Below are 5,551 nucleotides of genomic sequence, written 5' to 3'. Positions count from 1 at the left end.
TCATAAATCTCGGGCATTTTTCTATCTATTTATGCAAAGTAACCGGTTTGACGAGTCCGCGAGACGATTGTGAACAGTCCCCCATTGAACCTGACAAGTGTGTGTACACAACAGGCTAACGCCTCGCCAGACTTTTCAATCGGGTACATGCGCTTATTAAATCAATAGATGAAACACCACCCTGTAATTTCCTTGCTGATGGACTGAGTAGTCTCACAACCCATTAAGCTATAACAGCGTTAAATTTCTATATGAACTATCTCATGAAATACGTTACTGTCATGGCGGTTGTTTTATTAGACATATATTATCAAATAAACTCATCCCACTATACAAATACAATTTTTCTACCAGCTGCATTGCCTGAGGTTACTACACGCCTAAAAGACGTATGAGGGTTTAATTTTAATCTCTGACAGGCTTTTTGGATTGGCGAGTATATTGATACTGCAATAATACATGTTTAGTTTGGAGGAATCAATGTTATTGTCAGGAGTGGACGAGGGACTTCCTATGGCAACAAATACTCATTTACGTCACTTGTTTTTAATTTATCAAACAAAAGCCACAAGTACAATTTGATAACATTTAGGAAATGTGACGAATATGTTCGTCATACACTTAAACAACAATATTATCAAATTATTTAATTTGAAAGCAATATTCCACTACATCTGACATAAATGATACAATATTGACTGTCTATGAAGTCTTGCTGTGACGTCATGCGTCCTAATGTCTTAATGCGAGAATACTTTTACCGGAGTTAAAAAAACACATGTGTCGCGCGGCAAGGTCGTGACAACGAGTGAAGACAGGTAGCTCCCCCTTGCACTACATGACCCCGCGCTCACTGGAGCAAACACGTTCTAAGTGCTACCAGAGATTTCTTTGTAACAACAGAAACACAGTTGGACATGTTTGCGGCATCGTGGGCAAGTCTTGACCTCTGATTCGCCAGATTCGCCGAATGTATGTCGCCTCCAGAGATTTGGTATCCAGCTGAGTACAATTACTGGAATCATATAACGACTAACGATTAAAATCTCCATTTGAATTTGGTTGGTTGGTTGGTTTGTTGTTTAACGCCGCGCTCAGCAATATTCCAGCTATATGACGGTGGTCTGTAAATAATCGAGTCTGGACCAGACAATCCAGTGATTGATATCATGATCATCGATCCACGCAATTGGGATACGATGACATGCATCAACCAAGCCAACGAGCCTGACCACCCGATCCCGTTAGTCGCCTTTTACGACAAGCATAGTCACCTTTTACGGCAAGCATGGGTTGCTGAAGACCTATTCTACCCCGGAATCTTCACGGGTCTTAAATCACAGCGTATAACTGTGCCTCACAGAAAATGAGCACGTTATATCGATTCAACAGTATCTGTTGATTGATATACAATATAATTGGTTGGTTGGATGTTTAACGCCGCACTCAGCAATATTCCAGCTATATGACGGCGGTCTGTAAATACTCGAGTCTGGACCAAACAATCCAGTTATTAATATCATATACAATATAAAACGCCAGAGAATAAATAGTCTCGATAATCCGCCGAAACAGATTCCATTGGGCATAAAATGCAAAATGCCTGTGAAAGTTATGGAATGGATCACTGAAAGGGTGTTTGCGATTAGGGTAAGCCGTTCAACATCGAAGTGTCCGAAAAAAAATTAACAGGCCATTCTTAAAAGCATATTACATTTAAATAGTCTCAAGTAATGTTTTTCGTTACGACCTTCCACTTGCAGAACCGTTGTCCTTAGCTCCAGGCATATTGATGTCACACACACACCGGTTTGCTGCAAATTAGAATGAAACACAAGAGAAAAATAGATTGCCTGAAAATGTATTGATGTGATCTACCAATTGAACGTACCATGAGATATTTATCTTTGCATTCGACCTTTGTTCGTGTGACACCACCTTCCTTAAAACTTTGTTCTTGTGACATAAGTGGGGCGGTCGGATAGCCTAGTGGTTACAGCGTTCGCTCGTCACGCCGAAGACCCGGGTTCGATTCCCGACATGGGTACAATGTGTGAAGCCCATTTCTGGTGTCCCCCGCCGTGATATTGCTGGAATATTTCTAAAAGCGGCGTAAAACCATACTCACTCACTCACTCACCCACCCACATAAATAAATTTGACCTTTGCCATACTCGTATGTTTCACGAACAACCGTGAGTGGAGATTGTTATTAATGTGTTATTTTGTGTGAACTGATCATAAGGCTAATTCGTTGCGCTTGATCTTGGGCCTAAGAAATCTTGGAATATTTTGAACCATTTTCTTTGGTTTCTTTGCTCTTTGTACGTTTGAGGTACAATTGAACATGTTCTTTCTACAAAGTTCTAAAATAGCGGTATGTCACACTCGCACTAATGTTGTTTGATCAGGATTACAACAGTCAATGCCTCAATAAAGGTTTCAAATATTTTCTGGTAGAAATTGTTGGAAATTCCAAATTTGACCCATCAGTGGCCTGGGGTTTTTTTTCAGGTGACCAATTGACTTACTTTTGCATGTGTTTGTGACGGGGGCCAACGGTGTGCCAGAATACGCTGACCTTTTCGTGAATACCTTGAATTCATAGACACATGCTTATAGATATGATGATGAGACTTCTAATGATTACATAATTGATTTGTATTATTAAGTAATTATAAATTAATAAATGGTTGTGGAATTGTTTAAGTTAATTAAAGTCAGGTCTTTATCTGGCTTTATCAGTTGCTAAGGAAGAGGTGACAAAAGCTGGATGGGACCTACATGTTAAAGTATTATCAGCAGCAGTAATGGCAGATGTGATTCTTATTCCAAGCGATGGAATAATAGCTGATTTCGTATTGTAAATATCTTCCCAAAGAGGATAAGTACTCAGTCATAAATTTACTTAGATTTATTAGAATACAATTTTGTGATGTATTGTAAAGACAATTTCAGACGGCGTTGTTAAAGAGATGGTTCAGCAGAAGGCGTTGTTAAAGAGATGGTTCAACAGACGGCGTTGTTTAAGAGATGGTTCCAACAGCCTCCTCAAATAAACTATTTTCGTTTAACATACCCCACCAGAGTTGTAATCAACTTTGAACGAATCAGATGGTTCAACAGACGGCGTTGTTAAAAGATGGTTCAACAGACGTCGTTGTTAAAGAGATGGTTCAACAGACGGCGTTGTTAAAGAGATGGTTCAACAGACGGCGTTGTTAAAGAGATGGTTCAACAGACGGCGTTGTTAATTAGATGGTTCAACAGACGACGTTGTTAATTAGATGGTTCAACAGACGGCGATGTTTAAGAGATTGTTCAACAGACGGCGTTGTTAAAATGATGGTTCAACAGACGGCGTTGTTAAAGAGATGGTTCAACAGACGGCGTTGTTAAAGAGATGGTTCAACAGACGGTGTTGTTAAAGAGATGGTTCAACAGACGGCGTTGTTAAAGAGATGGTTCAACAGACGATGTTGTTAAAGAGATGGTTCAACAGGCGACGTTTTTAAAGGGATGGTTCAACAGACGGCGTTGTTAAAGAGATGGTTCAACAGACGGCGTTGTTTAAGAGATGGTTCAACAGCCTCCTCAAATAAACTATTTTCGTTTTACATGCCCCACCAGAGCTGTAATCAACTTTGAACGAATCAGATGGTTCAACAGACGGCGTTGTTAAAGAGATGGTTCAACAGACGGCGTTGTTAAAGAGATGGTTCAAAAGACGGCGTTGTTAAAGAGATGGTTCAACAGACGACGTTGTTAAAATGATGGTTCAACAGACGGCGTTGTTAAAGAGATGGTTCAACAGACGGCGTTGTTAAAGAGATGGTTCAACAGACGGCGTTGTTAAAGAGATGGTTCAACAAACGGCGTTGTTAAAGAGATGGTTCAACAGACGGCGTTGTTAAAGAGATGGTTCAACAGGCGGCGTTGTTTAAGAGATGGTTCAACAGCCTCCTCAAATAAACTTTTTTCGTTTTACATGCCCCACCAGAGCTGTAATTAACTTTGAACGAATCAGTGACCTGTACATGTGCAGGAGGGCGGTCTCATCTCCGCCCTACTTTGAATAGGAAACCACTTTCAACAAACCGAGTGCCTCGGGCATTTGGCTTCAAGATATCTAATGTGGCAGCGGAAAGTTTTATAGTTTTCAAAAGCAAGTCTAAAGAACTTTTGCCGCCTTTACAATTTTGGTTTGGGCACCATCCCACAATAGTTCAGGGTCCTGTATACAATTGTATTGTAAAGGTAAATCGTTTTCAAGGTACATTTGTGATTGCAGTATCCACGAGACCATGGAGTGTGGTTTCACAAGAATGGTCATTTAGTGCGATCACTACATGTGATAAAAGTGCCCTTTTCCCAAGTCGTGTCATATGCTTCTTGTCGATCTTCAAAGTGTTATATGGCGGTATCTTCTATAAGTTACCCGGGAAGATCCGGGGTAGAGTAGGTCTTCAGCAACCATGCTTGCCGTAAAAGGCGACTATGCTTGTCGTAAGAGGCGACTAACGGGATTGGGGGGTCAGGCTCGCTGACTTGGTTGATGCATATCATCGTATCCCAATTACGTAAATCGATGCTCAAGATGTCAATCACTGGACTGTCTGGCCCAGACTATTGTTTTACAGACCGTCGTCATATAGCTGAAATACTACTAAGTGCGTTGTTAAACAACAAAACAAAGAAACACAATTTACTGAACAACAAAAGTACCTGTGACATTGAATAAGATTTAATGCAAAGTTATGTTTATTACCAAATCGGAAACAATTTCGGTTTGCAACAGATAAAAGACTCCTGTACGTGTTCAAATGGTTTAATTTGCCATACTGACTTAAGAAAATGCGTGATTTCATATAAAAAAAACATGTATATGCAAAAATGTCAATTTACAAATCAATAGCGTGTATGTCCACCTCATGACATAATGAATGACGTAACGTTCACCTCGACGTCGGTACACTCGAATCCGTCCATCGCTGTGGCTGAGGTGTAAACGAGTCTCGTCAGTGAATAGAACGTGTCCCCACTGCATGGTCGTCCAGCGTAGACGCTGTCTGCACCACTGTAGACGTGCTTGACGGTGGTTTCCTGTCAAAATGTGACGTCTGACAGTTCTTCTGGCGACAATCCCTGCACATCTGAGGCGACGACGTACGGTTTGTGAAGATATTCGTCGAAGGCCAGGGATGCTTCTTGCAGTCACTGATGCTGGCTGGAATCGATTTCGTAGGTGTGTTGTTGAATCCAGTTGTCTTGTCGATCATTGGTTACGCGTGGCCTGTCACTCCGAGGATGGTCTCTGACTGCATTCGTCTGTTGCCAACGTTGCCCTAAACACCAAATAGTGTTTCTGTTGACGTTAAATTGTCTTGCAACATCACGTTGACTCGATCCTGCTTCAAACATACCAATGGCTCGCAGACGCTCATTTTCGGACAGGTGTGGCGTTTCGTAATGTTGAATAATTGCGTAATTTTGTTGTTTTTCTGATGGTTGTTGTCAGCGCGATGCTAAACAATGCATATGGAATCCCGTC

Source organism: Haliotis cracherodii, unplaced genomic scaffold, assembly GCF_022045235.1.
Source record: "Haliotis cracherodii isolate W230 unplaced genomic scaffold, xgHalCrac1.p SCAF_4, whole genome shotgun sequence".
NCBI lineage: Eukaryota > Metazoa > Mollusca > Gastropoda > Lepetellida > Haliotidae > Haliotis > Haliotis cracherodii.
This window is presented reverse-complemented; position numbering follows the sequence as displayed.